General features: G+C 44.9%; 2 long non-coding RNA genes across 3 annotated transcripts in view; both read right to left on the bottom strand.

Annotated features, from left to right (window-relative positions):
- Positions 1–17,486, bottom strand: part of LOC307219112 — a 38,000-nt gene extending 20,514 nt beyond the window's left edge. For both annotated transcript variants that reach the window (XR_013840297.1, XR_013840298.1), the window contains exons 1-2: positions 17,180–17,486; positions 15,914–16,042 (exon numbers count right to left, since the gene is read on the bottom strand). This is a non-coding gene — a long non-coding RNA (uncharacterized lncRNA). The remainder of the gene's footprint in view (positions 1–15,913; positions 16,043–17,179) is intronic.
- LOC307219116 lies at positions 106–5,078 on the bottom strand. Its single transcript, XR_013840303.1, has 2 exons — positions 5,035–5,078; positions 106–1,344 (listed from the first exon to the last, which is right to left on the bottom strand). It is a non-coding gene; the product is annotated as an uncharacterized lncRNA (long non-coding RNA).
- Positions 17,487–19,794: the final 2,308 nt, after the last annotated feature.

Consider the following 19,794-nt stretch of genomic DNA (forward strand, 5'->3'; position numbering starts at 1 on the left):
AACTTGCATAATTTATATGGACAAGAGAAACCTAATGTTTGGACAGGGGAACTATCCTTGGAATTGCTGATGGCTTCACCTTTCTTGAGTTAGAAGTAAGAAGAACATCAGAAAGCATGAGATTTATTATCACAGTATATTTGTTTTATGCAAACCACACACAATTTGCATAAATTTCAAGAGCATTTTGAGGCTCTCCCATCGAGCGGATGCAAACAACTTCCCAAAATAGCTTGGAAAACCAGTTTAGTTTTCTTTCTTTCATTTCTATACCGCCTTTCATCCAAGGATCCCAGGGCAGTTTACATTATAAAAGCACAAAAATACATAATATAGTAACAAACAAACAATACTGTTCCCTCCTGAGCAGTAGTTGATTTTTTTTTTTTAGAAGCCCAGTTTATAAATGACAAGGAACTTTGCTCAATTTATTCTTGACATGGTTACTGTTCAAACAGCTTCCCTTACACAATTTACTATTTCCCCCTCCACCCCGCCCACAGAGCTCAAACAGATGGCTCTTGCTTTGACACCCAAGAAGCTTTTTCACTTTTAATGCACCTCTTCTGTTAGTCTACCTAGCTTAATGAAGCATGTGTGATTCTTACGGTTATACAAAGGGTGGCATAAGCCATCTAAGGACTCAGGTTTTGTACCTGTGCATCCCCTCTCTTTTTCACTTCCCACAAAAAGTTGCAATTGCTAATCACTCTCTTAAAATTTCTTTCTGAAAATACATATACCTCTTCTCATATATATAAAATGTAACACCTCTGCCTGGCCTCAGTTTTGTAAATACATGGAGGTTTTCTCCCCCCATCAGGACTGCAAAGCCGTGAGTAAATTATCCAGACAAAATGACCTCAGCAAGCACTCCGCTTGCGGGGGAATTGGTGTTTGCCCATACTTGAAACCACTAAGTCAAGTTGCTGGTCAATTGCTACTCGTCATTCAGCAAATGCAGCTCTCATGGCTGTTTTGTTCTGGAGATGGCAGTTGTGCTAGTATAATTAGCGACCCTCTGGGATAATTCTCATAATATAACAGGGGACGTCAACAGTTCCATTTCTGCCTCCTGCACCATTTTGAAATCCATTCCCGTCAACAGTCCCGATTCGACTGGGACACCCTGGAATGACAGAAGCTACCCTGGCTTCGGCTTGGATGTCCCATTTTCGGTGCTGAGCTCTTGCATGAGTCAGCTGGCTCCCATGTGAGTTCGGCACTAAAAGATGTGTCTTTCACACTAAAGAAGGCACCCGAGCTGGAACCCATGGAGGGGGAGCTGCCGTTGGTGCAGACCAGGCCCAGAGGCTACGCCACCTCCTCCAGACGCCACCCCTGCTGAAGGAGGAGAAAAAAGCCAGTGAAGATGAGGAGGAGGAGGAGGAGCTGGAGGTGCCGGTTTGGTGCTTGCTGAGGGAGCTGCTGCCAGTCAGGGGCTGGGGTAGGGCAGCCCCAGCTGGCTCACACAGGAGCATGGTAGCGAAAGATATGAGTCCCGATTTTGATCGGCAGAATGTTGGAGGATACAGAAATCCCCACCAGTTTTGAACTTCTCCTCTGCTTTTTATTTCTTCTTGTCAAACTTATTCCCTAGAGGCCTTGCATGTATTCTCTCCAATGCATGCTTCCTACAATTAAAACTGGAGTGCTCGCAGGTCTCCCACACACTTCCATTATGTGAACGCTGCATGATACAACAGGCACAAACAGCTTCACAAGTAACCAGGGTTCTTTTTATTTAATTTACGCAACTTTCCTCTTATAGTAGCTCCACCATTTCCAGGCTCAGTTCAAAAGGCTGCTTATCTTCAAAGACCTAAACTGCTTGGACCCACAATACTTCTGTTGGTGGCAAGGGAAAAAATAGGTATAAAAAGGAGAATTCCTGGATGCTAAGATCTTAGTTTGGGGCAAGTAATCTTTGGTGAGAGAATCATAACATAAGCAATAAAGTAAAGCATGGAAATATAGGTAGTTAGTCCTTTAAAATACGCCATTGTGAGTTCCAAAACTTCCCTCTTCCCTTAGCATAAAAAAAATCACACATTTGGTAAGTTTATTTTTTTTAAAAAAATAGTATTTATTCAAATTTTAAAGATTACAAAGATACAAAAAAGAAAAAAGAAAAAAAGAAAAATAAAAAACAGAAAAAATACACACAATTGATTAAAAAAACAGATCAGACCTTTACATAACTTTCTTTCCTTTGCTTATTCCCTTGACCTCCTCACAACTCCCTTTTTTGTATTCTAGTTCAATTAGATGTTTCAGCAAATCCTTTCCAGCTTTGTTTTTATCCTAATAATTTATCTTAATATACTGTAATTCTCGTCTTTCACCAATTAAAAAGATCAATTTTAACCTAACCCTTTATATCATTTCTGCTAAAACCACATTACTTCATTCCAACAACCTTCTAACATTGCTTAATTTTACAATGTTTCTGTAGATAAACTTTAAATTTTTTCCAATCTTCTTCCACCAACTCTTCACCTTGGTCTCGGATTCTGCCAGTCATTTCCGCCAGTTCCATATAGTCCATCACTTTCATCTGCCATTCTTCCCGGGTGGGTAAATCTTGTGTCTGGTAAGTTTAAAATGGTTTACTTACAAACTCTCCAAAGGTCAGATTCATTTGCTTTTCCATACAGCATTCATAAAAAGTCGCACAGGCAGTAAAACGTGGCCTAGTTACAGTGGTGAAAGTTCCTAAATTATTGATATAGGAACACCTGAATGGCTTGTGAAAGTCATGCAGCTAAGCTGGAGCAACCTGTTTAGCCTCTTCGCCCACTGAGCTTCTAAGGGAGACTGGAGGGGAACAGTGGCTTCATTAGCTAGTCCCTCCCAAGGTGAGCTAAGCCTGGCAGGACAGTTTATTCAATTGTCTTAAGTCCTTCGTGCACTAATTAGACTTAAGCAGGTTAGTTATGAGGCTGCTTATCCTGCAATTGAAAGGGCCATGTCCTCTCCATATTATTGCCTGCTCATTTAGAATCTCAGTCTCCGAAATCCTTCTCAGTGTCCCACTGCCACTTTCAGAGGAGCCCATTTTGCACAGGTGAATGTGCAGAAAGGTGTCCTCTGTTGTGGTACCCAGGATGTGAAACTCCCTGCTGCAGATGATCGATCATGTCCCTCCCTGTTTATGTTTTGATGACAGCTAAAGACGCCTCTGTTCTGACAATTCTTTCAGCCAGGTGAGTCTTCTTTGAATTTATAGCTCCTGCTTCCCAAATTTTCTTTGCTGCTCCCTTTGTGTGGGTTACGTTTTGAGTTAAATTTTGATATTTGTGGCCTTGGGCACTGCAATTTGAAATAGAAAGGCAAGATAGGAACATATGAATGAGCAAGTTGCAGAAAGCTCCCATGAGAAATAATCTTGGCTTGGAACATCCAAGAGTCAAGGTTAGGTTGTTTCTTTATGCCTTCATTGCATTAGCACATGTCCATGATTGGTCCCTCCATGGATATAACCTGCACAGTTGGCAGCCCACTACCATCCCAGCATGACCCAGCTCCACTTTGCACTATGAATACCTGCACTGTAAACTCTGGGCCAAACAAAACATTGCACCCAAATGCATGTCTATTTTTTAAATAGGAAAAGCAGCTTGCGGAGGGGGGAATTTAGAGTGCAAAAGCAGTGTAGGGCCCTTAACCCTTTCCTTGCCCACCATAACTTCTCTCCAGCCTCTTCCATCCCCCACCATTGGTGGGATTCCACACTTTGGCAGATATGTTTTTAGAACCCCATTGGAGGAGAACAGCTTTGGGGGGGTTGGATTTCAGAATAAAAGCAGCTGACTAAGGTAATATTAACCTCGGCAACCCACACCCACCAACAGGCTACTTCCCCGCTTCAAATCACTTCCTTTGCCAAGCAGCTGTTGGGAGTTTCGCTGTGCACATTTCTGTATAAAGTGTCGTTTGGCCCGGAATCTGAATAACTGGATGAAACCTCCCCTCAATTATATTACATTACATAAGGCATGCTCCAATTTCCTCCAGTTGTATTGTTATTTATAGGTGTTGCATTGCATGACAAGGAAATAAGACAGGTCTGCAGAAACTGAGTAGTTAAGACTGCTTTGATTGTCAACTCTTTTTTTTTTTTGTCAGAAGCTTCGATTGAGCCATTTTGGTGGCTTATCTGGTTAGGAGAATCTGGAACTTCTGATTCCCATGTAGACTCTGTTCTTCGGGTAAATGAAAGACTTCAGCTTCTCCTGTCATGCAAACACATACCACCCATATTCTTCACTCCTCCACATACTCTCAGTTGGACCATTAAGGAAGTCATTCTCTGCGGTTTGCCAGGAAAGTGTCAATGGCTTTCGCTTTGGCATGGGCATCATTAAGGGAAATGAGAGAACAAGCACTACCATCCTGATGGTTTGGATCACATGTGATTTCACATAAGGTGTTTTTTTTAAAAAAAACAACTAACCACTACAAATGCACCTGCACTGCTTTGAGCAATTTAATATTGAATATATCTGAGATCAGGGCTCTTGAAATTTGCCCTGCTTTGCTGAAATTCATCTCTTTTGGATTCTAAAATCTGAAATAGTACTTTGGATCTCATTTAAACTATTCTATGTTGGTTGATGTGGGGTAGCAGAATTTGGTATACCAGAACAAGCCACACCACAAGAGATACCTGTGATAAAGAAGAGTTCACTCATTGCTTACTCGGACCAGAGTTGTTGAACCCGGAATCAGCTCCGCTTCCTGTAAGCTGTTTTTACGTGTGGCAAAAGAATCAGGGGAGGACATTCTGACATGGCCCCCTTCACTAGCCAAAAACACAGAAATTTGTGGCTTATGGGTTGCCGTCTCTAAGTGCAAGGACATGGAGTGGCTTTCTGAGACTTTGGGTGGCTTTCAGAACCACAGGATGGGCAAGTAGAAGCTGCTAGAGTGTGGCCACTTATGTTTTGCCAAAAAAGAGGTGCGTGTGGAAAAGAAGCTCATGACTGCACCACCACATGATGAATGCAGCACATATCCAAGCAAAAATCTTACCTGTAAAGCCCAACTTGGATAGACTCCACCAACCAATAAACCAGAAACACCCTTTGTGAAGGATATCCTGAGAAGCAAACGACATCCAAGGCAAACTTGTTGCTTCATGATGCCAAGGAGTCCAAAGAACGTAAGTGACCTTTGGTTCAGGTCAAGGATCCATCTAGTCTCCACTAGTGGCCAGCAAGATAACCTCTGGAAAATCTATAGAGAATGTAAGCCTAAGGTTGCTGGTATTCAGAGACAGACTGCCTAGGGACAGGGAGCATTTAGAAATTAGATTTATCCCCCAGAAACCAGCAGCCAAGGCTGATCATACTATATTTTGCTGCCTGAAGGAAAGGAATAGACAGCAACTTCTCCGCAACCTGGAAACTAACCAGATTGGCAGCTGAACATTACCTCACCAATGGCAATGGGGCAGAGTCCTCCACAGCACATGGGGCAGCAGATCAGCCTTAAGGCATGCAGAGTGACTGCTAAAGTAGCACAGTCTAAGAGTTAATGCATATGTGATTTTCTGCGCCCTTTCCAGCTCCTACCATACCTCATTTGCGATTGGCTGATTGGTATTGCGCACCATATTTATGGAGCCAAATGAGCTCCATAAAAAGGGAGTTCCAGCCAGGAGCCTGGCAAATTATGAAAGTAAAGTTTAAAGCACAAAGGTCCATATGGGGAAGAAACACCCTTTGCAGTTTCTTGGCAGGTGATCTGAAGTACTTTTAGTGACAGCTGCCAGATGGAAACCGATGTGTGGCTATGAATTCACGCTGGACGTAAGCTTGTTGGAAAGCTCTTGGACTCCTCTCCTGGTGAGGCTAAGGGGGGAAGTTTCGTTTTCGGACATTACTGCCGCATAACCAGGATCTCCTCAGGTTTACCCACAGAAACATTTAAGCCTGTGGAGCGCCTCCTTGCTATATAGGATAAAACTTTATTCGCATTAGCCAATGGCCATAGCAACAGTAAAACATTACAGTATATGCAGAAAAGGAAATTTGATATAAGAGCACAATTTAAAGTCCTGAATCAGCTGTCAGTTCGTGGCCCTCATTCTGATTATCCCTGCTATGAACCTAGCAACCTTTGCTGTTATCTGCTCATTTTGATCTGATAGAAGAAAGGACATTGTGGCAGTGGTTGAGCGCCCTGGGATGGTTAGTACGAGTGGAGCGCCTCATTAAGTATTTAAAACACCACCCATACCAGCTACTTCTTCTTTCCCTTTTTCCTTGCTTCGGATGCACAACTTACCTCCGAGAGTCTGCCTCCCTAGTCGCTTCCTTCCTCAGCCCAGCTCCAATACACTGGTACTTGGCTGGCACAAAGTGTTATGGGAGAAGGCCTGAGGGGGCATAAGCTGCCGACAGAGCTGACTTCTGTCTGCCACGCCTCCCCCTTTTGCTGTTAAATTCAGACCCATCACTGCTTGCTTTCTGTATCTGGGTACACACTTGCTTTTACTCCGCATCCAGAGTGTTCGCACCACAATCAGTCTCCATGGGTGTAGCCAGGGGGCAGGGGGGCAGCTGCCCTCCTCCTCCTCCTCCTCCAATCAAGTAAATAAATAAATAAATAAAATTGCTTAACTAAAAGTAGAAATAACCAGAATATTTCAAGCTGAAATGCTCCCTGCGGTCACTTGGATGAGAATGTGGTGCATTCTAGCAACGCAACTGGCAACCTGACGGGAGCAACAGAGAGAGCTAGACAGAGTGTGATGACAGGTGGGTGTCCCCCCCCCCCCCGCAACATAAATCCTAGCTACACCTATGTCAGTCACTATCATCAGCCTGGATAGCTCACTTAGTTAGAGCATGGTGCTGATAACGCCAAGGTTGCAAGTTTGGTCCACGTATGGGACAGCTGTGTATTTCTGTATTGCTGGGCGGGTTGGACCAGATAATCCTCAGGGTCCCTTCCAACTCTACAATTCTATCCTGTTGTTTCTGATGAAAATACTGCTTTTTTTTTTTTACAAATTTACCTTCCAAAACCAGCTTCAATCCGTACTGAGAAAAAGAACAACCTTGTCTGCATTTCAAGCCGGTCATGTGTAGTACACAGCCGATGAAACCGAGCCAGATCTGTGTTTACACACCCAGGTTTAATTTGGTCCTAAGGGTGAGGTTTTAATGTACATTGGGTTGGCTGACCTAGCCTGCCTTTCTCCCACAGCACTTTCCAGAATCTATTTCTGGCTCACACCTACAACCGTTTTTGATATGCTGGCACAGTGCCTCTCAGCATGCGCAGAGTTCCTTTTCCTAAAGGTGAAATACGAGGGTTTTTTTGTTTGTTTTTTAAGGGCCAAAGGGTACCATGGTGCTGCAGATTGTGAATAAAATGCTCCCTTGCCTGTCTGGAGGGTAAACAGGCGTGTTTGGGGATCTGGTGTCCTGGATCAGCTTGCTTGCTTACACAAGAGAAGCACAGTGTGCTGACTGAGAACAAATTACCTGAAATGTGGCATCAGGCTGTCAAGCGATTGTTCAGTAAAAGCTAAGGCGCTACTCTGGGTGGATGGGCAAGGCAATTGGGATACAGTCGTACCTCGGAAGTCAAATGGAATCCGTTCCGGAAGTCTGTTCGATTTCCAAAACATTTGAAAACCAAGGCGCGGCTCCTGCAGCCCATCGGAAGCCATGGAAGCCCTATCGGACGTTCGGGTTCCAAAGAATGTTTGCAAACCATAACACTCACTTCCGGGTTTGCGGCATTCAGGAGCCAAAACGTTTGAGTCACAAGGCGTTCGACTTCTGAGGTACTTACACACACACCCACACACACCAATCCACCCTGATACATGCTGCAACAGTCTATGCAGGTCCATTCAGAGCACAAAGTTTTCACAAAATAATTGCAGCGGGTTGGACTAGATGACCCTCAGGGTCCCTTCCAACTCTAAGATTATGTTATATATCATTTGTTTGTTTGTTTGTTTGTTTGTTTACTTCATTCATTCATTCATTCATTCATGTAAACAATTTATGTACCGCCGAATTGCAATAGTACCCACACATACCCTCCAACACTTTGAAGCCAAAATCCAGGATGCCATGTTCCCAGACAACATCTTCCCTTTTCCCCCCCTTCCGTGAGAGCATGGCATCCATGATCTCACATGATTTTGCCTTGTGGTCCCCCCCCAAAAAAAAGCACTTTGGGAGAGCATGGTGCCCCAAAATGTGCATTTTGGGTCGCTGTGCGAGATTGTGGAGGAGACATCACATGCTCATGATACCCCCTCGAAATGTCCCAGTTTTTCCATGATGCTTGTGGGATATACCCACGTGGTTTACAAAGATACAGTACAAAAAAATTAAAAATGGGGGGGGGGGGAATATTAAATTGTCTGCTGGAATAAAACTCTTCAGTTGAAAAGTTAAGTAGAGAAGGAGGCCTGTCTGACTTGAATTGGAAGGGAGTCCCGAAAAACTGGGCCCATAATACTAAAAAGGATGGCTTCTGGTGGAACCGAACCATGGAGGACCACTAACAGTGACTCCCCCAAAGACAAGTGTGGGGATGCACACATTTGAGATGGGCAAATGGGTGCTGTAGTCTTGTGTGGAGCCTTGCTTCCAAAGAATCATCCTATTTTGCTCCTGGCTATTGGCAAAAGCACCATCCAAGGAAACATCTCTTGATATCCTGGTGGAAGAGGTGGAAGGGTAGGGCAGAAAGAGCTTGTAATTGTGGCCCCAAAGTTTAAGACAGAATTGCCCATGCCAAGGAGAACACAAAAGTTCATTTCAGCTCCTTTGTATTGCTACTCCAGCTCTATCGAGTGTGGGAGTGGCTTGAAGCTGATTCCCACATCAAGGCTGCAATCTCAGCAACCTCTGAGGCCCTTGTTTTGGAAAATGCTTTTCTCCTTTTGGAAGAGGGCCCCAGTAGAAAGGCAAACTCTGTGACTGTCAGAGGTCTCTTTTGCACTTCAGCCAAGTGAGAAGAGAAGGGAGTTACCCTCCAGCTGAAAATACTCCCAGGAAAATAAACATTTTTCCAAGCTCTGCAGCGTATTTTCTCATGCCCTGGTGTCAGGGGCTGTTCTCACCTAGAACGAGCGAGAGGGAAGACATTTGTTTGGTGGCTAGCTTTAAAGAAGATTTAGCACAATAAGTGATTACAGATGGTCTAGTTCTGACTGCTTGCCCGCTGGATAAACCTGATGCCGCACAAGAGACAATCGTTGCTGGGATTTAGCAGAAATCCAACAAATTAAGCAAGCTTAATTCAGGCTATCTTCAAACAATGCCTCCACCTGTTTTACTGCTGCCTTACCATCTGCTGCTCCCTTTCTACCTGCTGCAAGAGCAGCTTTCCCAGGCATCAGGCTTGACGATGTGTCACATTACATCTTGTCACGAAATACGGTGGCGGCGTAGTCTGAGCTAACCTAGCGAGATCAAAAGTTGAAGTGTGGGCCTCAGTTTGCAGATCTGTGTTTTGCCCTGGGAGAAGCAACTGCCTTATAATCACTGATTCACCCAGGATTACAGGAAATAAAGTTATCACCATCTACTGGTAACAAAACGGACATTGTGGTTTTAAGGGAGCTTATCAGCGCATAAGAACTACATTATAAAGATATTCTGGTTAAGAGCGTGGTGCTGATAATGCCAAGGTTGCAGGTTCAATCCCTGTATGGGATAGCTGCATATTCCTGCATTGCAGAGGCTTGGACTACATGATCCTCAGGGTCCCTTCCAACTCTACAGTCTATGATTCCATAAATCTGATTTATGTTAGACTACACTGAATGTTTCAGATCCAACACAGCAGCAAAAGGAGGGTGGGGTGACGGCATTCACCCGGCCTCCCCAAAACCGAGTTGCTGCTGCTTATTGGGAAGGAAAGGGGGGGCAAGGGGGCAGGGAGGTTGGTGCCAGCACACTGGCAGCGGCCCTGGACTGGCACCATGCCAACCTTGGCCCTCTCTTTCCCATTAAGCAGTGGCGACTCAGCTGTCAGGAGGTCAGGTTAAGTGTCATTGCCCCACTATGCCACCCACTTCTGGCCTAAAGACATTCCTCTAGCAAAATATGCCTTTGTGGTGTAATGGTTAGCGTGTTGGACTAGGACCGGGGAGACCAGGGTCTGAATCCCCACTCAGCCGTGAAGCTTGCTGGGTGACTTTGTGCCAGTCACTGTCTCTCAGCCTAACGTTCCTCTCAGGGTTGTTTTGAGGATGAAATGGAGAGGAAGAGAACCATGCACACCGCCTTGAGCTCCTTGGAAGATAAATGTAATAAATAATGATCAAACGAAGTGGGATAGCATTAGGCAGGGATGGGAACCTGTGGCTCTCCAAACGTTTCTGGATTCCAACTCCCATCAACCCCAGTCAACACGGACTGATATAATGTGGACAGTATTTTTGTTGGGATTATTGTTTCTCCAGTTTTTGCAGTTGTGATATTATGGTGGTGGATTCGGGGAGCCCTGAAACAGGAAATCAATAAGTCTCGCTAGCATCACTCTGGGCAGTGATGGCGAACTTGTGCTCTCCCACAGTTGTTGTTGGACCTCAACTCTCATCAGCCCCTGCCAGGATGGGCAGTGATCAGGGATGATGGGAGTTGTAGTCCCTTGGAGGGCATCAAGTTCCCTACCTTGTTCCAAGGCCGCAGAAATATTCATGGAATCAAAAATACTCAAAACAGAGAGAAATGCTAGAACTGATTAGAATGTCTTGATAGTACAGCCTGTTCAACAGCAGAACAGGCTGCCTTATCAGAAGGGGGTTGACTCTCCTTTGCTAGAGGTTTTATTATGAGGTAATCGGTTTCCTACATTGGCAGCAAACTGGGCTAAACAATCTTTGACTCTGATTCTATGATAAAGTACCCATAACCTTCATGTAAAGTTCTGGCACAGTATGAACTGCTTTCTTCCTACCAGCAGCCCAGTGATACTAAGAAGACAGCTGAATTTGGAAACCAGTAATTTCAGGAGTTCCGATATCTGCACATCTCACTGACGCAGAAACCAGACGTGCTGCTTTATCTCCGCCGCTTGAGAAAACCCCTTCCATTTCCTCATCATACTTCCTGTCCAAATGCCCCAAATGCGGTCAAAAGATCTCACTCTAGATTTTGCCATTGGGACTTTGAAGAAAATTTGCGGGTAGTGAATCCTCCCTCTTAATAATTATCCCTTTATTCTTATTTATTCCATAATCTCCTTTTTTAAAAATGCTTTCTTGTTCTTTGCCTTGTAATGTTTGCATGAAAGGTTGTATAGAAATAGCTTGAATAAAGAATGGCAAGAATCTTTTTCTTTAAAGTTTCATTCCAGTCAAGCAGAACAATCACTCTCCCCTTGGTTTGTCTACTCCAAACACCCACCCCTGCAACTCTCAACATTTCATGGCCGTTTAGAATGCTCAGTCCTCACAGAGCTGGTTTGGAGATACTCCTCCAGAGTGGTTTTTAAAATGGACTTCTGCAAACTTCCACTCCCCCTTGCCTTCAGCAGATGGCCTCATGTTTTCAACTCCTTTGAAATCTCTTTTTTTTTAAGTTGACAAATATTTCAATGACTAAAAGTATTTGAGCACAGCTGAAGCATAGCAGAAGACGCAAAACTGACTGACCCAGTACTCTTATCAACCCTGCTTTGTACCTCTGTAATCTGCATTCTAGCTATAGAAGGAAGTTGGTTTCCCTCCTATAACTCCTCTGTGCTAATGTTCTTTGTCGTGGCCAAGGGGAGGAAATGCTGACTCATGGAGGTGAGCATATCAAGAACTTTGCACCTCCTCTAACATGTAGCTAAGGAATGTCAATGTCATTGGACAACCAGGGCTAAATCTGCAAGTAAAGGAGGGTTGCCCATAAATCACATCATTCATTTGAGTTTCGATTAGTTATCAAGTTCCCACAGAAAAGGGTTTGTTGCAGTGTTGCACAGGTCAGTGGGTGGTATAAAACAAATCATTTAAAGAAAAATAGGTAGTAAACCTATGTAATTATTCTTCCCTTCCCAGTGCCGGCCCTTCCATTAGACAAAGTAAGACAAGGGCAGATGCTGGACAGCAGCAGCAGCAGATGCTGGCTGTCCCTCCTAAAAGCTCTAACTATCCCATCTGAATATACTAGATGACTTGCTCTGCTTCCCCTACTCTGCAAACTAGACTCCTGCTTCAGGTGCACTGGAGGATGCAATCCCATCATCATTGCATTGCAGGGGATTGGACTAGACAAGACACCCCCCCCCCCCGCCTCAGCCTCAGCTGATGTGGAAAGCAGAGCAATACATTTGGTACCACCTTGGCTGCAGGAGTTGCTGGAAGGTGTACAAGGCGCCGTCCAACTGTCTTAGAGACTCCACCCCAGATTTGTGTAGCCTTTTCCTCTCCCAAAGATATCCCACAAGGCTTAGGATCAGAGTTTTCTTTTTCCTAGATAGGCTACTTTCCCAGGTTGACAAACCTCATCTGTCCCTCACTTCCCTCTACAGCATGTGCAGAAACCACCTAACTCACTGAGGGTTTGAGACCTATCAGCTACCCTCATGTGGTTTAGCTGGTCAGTAAAAGCCGTTTCCATACTGACAGCTTCTAGGAGCTGAGTGCAGGGTGGGGACCAAAGGTGGACAAACTACCCCAGAAGGAACCTGACATGTCCCCCACGAGAAGTACTACCCCTCCCCTAACACCCCATATACCCCAAAGTTGAAAGTAGAACTTAAATAAAAATAATTTCCTTTGCACACAAACCCTTGGATATCTAAAAACCTGTCTTACATGTAGTTTTGTCCCTTGCCCCCCCTCCCCAGGAAAGGTATTGAACAAAATGCACCCCTTTGTATTGTTTGCTAACAATCTTATGTGCTTCTCTCGGGCAGAAAATAGGATACCCATTTATATACCTAATCCTTTTTTCCAGGACCCGGTTTCTCAAAGCAACCCTTGTGACATTAATAGCTTGAGGGCTCAACCCTTCCTGTTTCGACAGAGGTACAAAGTTTCTCACCATATCTTCTGCCTCAGCTCTTACGTCAATAATTTACTGGAAAAAGAAGGGAGTGAGAAAATCAAGATGTTGACTGCGTTTTCAAAAGGAAGGCAGTATGAAAGCCTATGTGGCCCATTCCCTAATGCTGAGATGTGGGCGCTTGTCTACGCATGCCGAGTTGGGGAAATTCAACAAAAGAGGTATGGCTGGCCCAAGGCATTTTGTTATCTGAGACGAAACAACAAATAGTGCCCCCACCATCCATGTCAAGGTGGATAGTTAAGAACATAAGAAGAATCTGCTGAATTAGGCCTGTTTACCTGCGCTCTGCTCACTTGCAATTCCGAGCAACTTGTATTCAAAGTCATACTGCCTGTGATAGTGCTGGTGGAACATATTGGTCAACAGTCATTGATATCTAAAGCAGGGACATACCACATTTTCCAAGTGCCCTGGAACAAATGGGCCACCCTGTTTTTTTTCTTGCAAGATCTCGGCAGCCATTTTGGTTCCCATGATCTTGCTGGGAAAAGTGCCTTTTCCAGGGCTGCAACATTGTGCAGTGCCCCAAAACACACATTTTTGGGCACCGTGTAAGATCTTGCACACCCCAAAATGTGTTTTGGGGGGGCAAGGGTGAGGCACAGGAAGTGCGTCCCGGAAGACACATGTCCCAGTTTTGCGTTGGAAGGTATGAAGCCAAGGCTGGCCCAGTTATCTTGTCACATGAAGCAGAAAATCCCATAAATGTCTCTCATGGAGAGCAAAAATAATAAGTTAAATACCTAAGAATGTGCAGCCCTTTCGTGACACCACCTTACTCCCTAAACCTGCTCCTGAAAAGAGGGCTGTCTCCTCACCTGCTTGTTTCTTCCTGGAATGGCAAGGAATATGCAACTTGCAATAGTTCTTCCTTGCCCCAGTGAGTTATTGGGGCACCCTTTGTGAATGCAGAGTCCGCACCAGCAAAGACTAACCCAAGGATTATTTGTATGTATGAAGCTCACTAGCACACTTTTCAAAACCTTGCTCCATTTGGCTGTGCTATTCAGCAGACTGCAGATCTTCTTCTTTACAAATGGGAAGGAGCCAAGATAGAGCCCTTCTGCACCAGAAGGTCTGCTCCCTCTTAGCAGATCCCATTTGTGGGGAGCAGCTGCATCTGGATGTACAAAGCAGTGGGCTAGAAAACCTCCTGGCTACAGGATGTGGAGGAAGGCTCCAGCTTGCCATTTGCAAGCAGATCCACTTGCAGAGAGCATTGTTTGATAGGCTGGAGAAGATGACTTCGTAGTGTTGTTGTTGTTTAAATTTCCATACTGCCCTTGTTGTTGTTTAGTCGTTTAGTTGTGTCCGACTCTTCGTGACCCCATGGACCAGAGAACGCCAGGCACTCCTGTCCTCCACTGCCCCCCGCAGCTTGGTCAGACTCATGCTGGTAACCTCTACATTCTACCAATAGGAATAGCCCAGAAGCCTGCACCCTAATTTGGGACACTACTGGATTGAGGAGTGTTCCACGACAACTTTTTGTGGGTCACATCTCCCAGGAGAACCATGGGCATGGATACTGATTAAGATAAATTGAATCGTGACCCCTATATAAGCATGCACTGAAAAGTTGGGTAAAATATCTCTCATTACCACAAAGATAAAAACACAAAAACGGCAGATATATCGCTTCCAAACTCCAGCAGAGCTAGGCTGCAGAACTGAAACCAGTTTTTAAAAAGCATGCAGAAATGTCTCCATTATTCCCCTCTTCCTTTCCTCTACTTGCAAAGAAAATTCACACACACCGTGTAACCATACTTCCTTATTACTCCTTAAAAATCTGCATTGCAATTACCTTTCCTTTGTGCTCTGTCTCTCATCCATTAAGCCTTGTAATGCTAATGCACATTTAACAGTACACAGTATACACAGTGCAATCCTACACATTTCTACTTCAACACAAATCTCACTGAGTTCTATGGGACTTGCTCCCAAGTCAGGCTATAGGATCACAGCCTAAATCAGCTATATCCACCTGCTTCTTCTATGGTTCTCAGAACCTGTCCTTTGCTCTAAACGCACACGTGCCCTATTTTTATTTTATTTAATTTATTTATCTTGTTTCCTCTCTCCATTCATCTTGGGGTAATTAGAAGAGGCAGAACTTTATCCTACAAATGCAGTTATGGGTCTGGAAAACATAAATGAGATGCCAGATGGAGGGCAGAAAGGAAGCAGACGGATTTGGTTAGAACGGATTTCCTAACATGGAATGCATCAGTGAATCGTGGGAACCTTCCAACAGCAGGTGAAAGCATAGCAGCACTATTTTAAAAAAAAGTTTTCTCATTCCAGTCAACGATGTGGTAAAAACGGATGTTTCACATTTCTGTTCCAAACCAAATCAAAGCTGAGCACACTTACTAAGGCATATGCCTTGCTGAACTACACAGGGTTGACTTCTGAGTAAACATGCAGAGAATTGCATTGTCTGGTTGCAATCCTATGCACTTACTTGGGAGAAAGCCTTATTCAATAATTACTTCTCAATAGACATATATTGAATTGGGCTACACACACACAAAGAGAGAAAGAGAGAGAGAGAGAGAGAGAGAGAGAGAGAGGATTGAGTGTCTACCAGTTTGAAACCAACCAAGATAGCACTGTAGTTTCTCTGTACTTAGGATATTGCCCAGAAAGGCTGAAGTATTTATGCCTATAAATTAAAAAGGGGGGGGGGCTTTAAAACTGAGAATGCTCAATGGTCTCTATGAGCCATGATATTTTGAGAGCTGGTTGGAAAAGGAGAAACAGAAAACTGGGAATTTACTTTCTTCCGCCCCTAACATAGGGGTGGGGAACCTTTTTTTAAGAATTCCTCCCACCCCTTTTATTTTCACTGCTTAGTGGCTCCTTACCTTCCTCAAGCTAGCCAAAGGGCCCTCTGGTAGTTTTCAGCTGTTTTCTCTCAACTGGGTCTTGTGCAAACACTCCAAAACATCTTCTGTGTTTCCTTCATTAACACTTCCCAGTGTACTAATGTAAGGCTGGATAAGAAACTACACACACACACACACACACACACACACACACACACACACATGATTAGGCTGCATATATAGAAGAATATATCATTTGTGTGGGTTTTTAATCTCTGTAGTTTGAAAGTGTAAGCTTATGTATCTACGGTGCTGATTTTTAATATAGGACCCCAGGCGGAAATTAATATTTGGGAAGTGGGTATTGTGGCCTTGAAGAGGAAAAAAAAAAACTAGTATGGAATAGAAAGCAACCAGATTATGGGGGGCGGGGACGGAAAAGAAAAGAAAAGAGTTTTGAGACTGGCTCCTGGATCTACTGACTAAAGGCATATTAAAGTCATTGCATCCTTTATGTATGTATTCTTTCATTTGGAGGTTGCAAAGGAGGAAGGAGCACATGCAGCATCAAGTCTGCCTTGCTCCCCTGTCACCAGTCTTGGAGATTTGCAGAAAGGCACACTATAGTGGTCAGGGCAGTGCACACTGCTTATGCTCAGAGGCACCTTTATATTACTTCATGAATGCCGAAGCTTAGCCCTGACATTCAAAACCGGATCCAGGAATTAAAACCTGGCACAAATAACACTCTGTGTGGCTCTCCCCGCTCCCCAGTAACTATAGTCCAACAGCCCCAACCGGACATGACATTTCAGCATGTTTGAGTTGTTCTTGCCATGAATAGTCTTGCTCTCTGTCAGGCCTCCTAATGACCACTTTAATACAGTGGTGTGGTTGCCACTTAAAAGGGAATTGTGTAAATTTAATGCATAAAACAATTGGAGTGAACCAGGTAGTTGTGACTTGTGACACTCTTTTTTTAAAAAAATAGGGGGGGATTCAATTGGTGTGGCAGAAACTGTCACAACCGCGTGAGGAGCTAATTCACATAAACAATGTTCTACATGGAACCATCTCCTCGGATGCAGCTCCTTTTTGAAATGAACCGGGCCTAACAGCCGCCTCAGACCTCAAGGCCTCCATGAGGGATTTACTAACAAGAACAAAAGTCACGTTAGCTTGTTCTCAACATGGAAGCTGTAATGTTTGAAATGTGTTTTACTCTTGATTTCACCTAGTCACATGGAAACGCTCTGTGCCTGCGTTAGGCACCTCATGGAATGGGTGCCATCGAAAAACAATCACCTGTGACCTCCATGTGAGGTGATTAGATTCTGGCCAACAACAGTAATATCATTAGGAAGAAAATAGGAAGCAGGAAACTCCTCCCCTTTATAGGCCTTTCAATTGGAGAGGAGGACTCTTCAATGCTTCACTTGATTGTCAGTCAGACCAGAAGCTTTCCTCATTGGCCTGAATGCAAAAGGGATGGGAGAGGAGAATTCTTTTACACCAAGCCAAGTTGCATATTTTGCCCCGAGATGACAGGTTTTAAAATGTCATTAACTTGCAAAATTATCTGTTGAAACCACGTGCATTTATGCATACAGATCCACACCAACCCCAGTTAACAGCGTGAAGTGTGAAAAATGTAAATTAGGGAAGGGAAAGAAGAATGCGTACTTCGTGATTATTATGTCCTGTTTGGTTCTTATTCTTCACTTCTCCTGCACTGAATGACTGAATAAAATTGATCTTTCACACAGTTTGTGTAAAAAAATAAATAAAAACAATTGCTTGGCATTACTAGAGAACTGTTGGGTTTTCATTCTGCTTCAGAGTGCTGGCTGGGGAGAATAAGGGAACGTCCTTATCAATCTTTTGAAGATCTGTTGACAGATCTTCAATAGCTGCTCTTATTCCCCCCACCGCCCCCAGTGTATAGAACTGTAATATTTGGTTTAGTGGTTAGACCATTGGACTAGGACCTGGGAGCCCAGAGTTCGAAATCCCGCTCAGTCTTGAAACTCGTTGGGTGACCTTGCACCAGTCACAGTCTCTCAGCCAGACCTACCCCACAGGGTTGCTGTGAGGATAGAATGAGGAGGGAGAGAACCTTGAGCTCCTTGCAGGAAATATGGGGTAGAAATGCAACAAATAAAGAAAAATGTTAGTTGTACAATCAGGATTGGTTCATGCATGCATGTATTTAACTTATGGTGTTCACACAACCCTCCCCATGTGGCGAAACATTGGTGGAGGGGGGTCTGGGGGCTGCACTGGTGTCTCACTGCTGGGTTGCCCCTCCGCTGCCTACACATTCAAACAGTGTGGGAAAGGGCTCTCCCCAGATACTGGTGCATTTAAAACTCCTCCACCCAGAGTTGGACTCTGGCCCAATCGTGGCCCCTCATTGCTTGCAGCTCCACCCACACATACCAGTATCCAAGGGAGAGCCCTTTTACACACATTGCAAACATGCAAAGGTGTGGGGAGGTGGGGCAAGAGGAATTCTGCCAAGTGGGGCTGGCCTCTCTCACTGAGTGAAGCGGTACATGTTGTTCATGTTCCCTTTTATCAGGCAGCTGAAAAAGCTAATGGTATAGACTGGGTTGTCCCCAACATAGGGGTTATCCACACTTACCTTTTCTCTGCTCTTTTCAGGCATCTTGGGAGCCAACTCCTAGGGGCTGAGGTCCCTTGCCTGGCCTCCAAATAAAGTATTTGAGGGGGTGCCCCCCCAAGTTGATGGGCATTGCCATTTAAATGGTGTGTATGTGCAACATTTTGTGATTATGCAGGGTGGGGTTGAACTCCCCTGCCCCCCAATATTTTATTCAAGTTGGCACCCTTGTCAGGCATGGTCCACCGGAGCAAGAAAGCTTGGGGAGGTGGGGGGGGAGTGCAGAAATCTTCCTGGAAACAGCAGTGGAAAAGTTAAGTGTGGAGAAGCCCTCAGAGCAGACCTACGGCTACCAATACCCTTTAGTCTGTGGAAGGTGTGGTCGGAGTGCTTTATCTTTGATGGCTCACTCTTCACACATGCAATACCTCACTTGGGGCAGCTGTCATCGAGTGATAGTGCAAAGGCCTCAGCTGACCCGAGACAAAGCTGAGGCAAGAGGAGGCCGCCCTGCCTCTTCCAAAGCTTGGTTACCTCAATGTCACTTGCCTCACACACACTTGGAAAACTGCAGCATAAGCACAATTCTCCATAGGCTAAAGCGGTTTGCTTCCCTGACATTCACCTCTACAGTAGGTAGGCGGGCTGGGGTGTAAGTGTAAGTACCTGTGGTACTCTCTGGACGTTTTGCTCAGCTCCCAACACCCCGGAGCTGGGAGAGGCGGGAGCAGGAGCCCAACACCACCTGAGGGCAAGTTCCCCATCCCGGATCTTGAGCAAGCGGCCAGCTCCTCCCCGTTTAAATCAAGCTGCATCTTACGACCCAAAGGTCACACAGATCACTGCCCGCTTAAGAAACAAGAGCCCCCGCAACCTGTCTAATTAAACGCGCCCATAAAATTCTGCCGTGCGTGCCATCCTAATAACCCACAGTGTCCTTAGGAGCTGGAAAACAGCGGCAGCGGCAGCAAGCGGGGGAACAGGACTCATTCCGGGGTGGCGATTCCCATATCCACACGAGCACCAGGCGCCGATCGAGTTAAAACAGCCGCTGCTGCGAGCCCGCTCCCTCCTGGCTTTTGCAACTTTGCTTACTAACAACTATTTATTGTCAGGGGTGATCTGCAGAGCATTAAGCCCACAAACAGAAGCTCGCGCGCAATCCCCCCTCCCCTTTCTCAAAACAAAGAGAGAGAGGGAGGGAGGGGGGAATATGCAACCAGCAAAGAAAAAACAGCTGAGGCGGGAGAGCAACCAGGCACCCGCAGCAAACTCCGCCCCCAAAAACTTCTCCCTC

This window comes from Podarcis cretensis, assembly GCF_951804945.1.
Source record: "Podarcis cretensis genome assembly, chromosome: 6".
Taxonomy (NCBI): domain Eukaryota; kingdom Metazoa; phylum Chordata; class Lepidosauria; order Squamata; family Lacertidae; genus Podarcis; species Podarcis cretensis.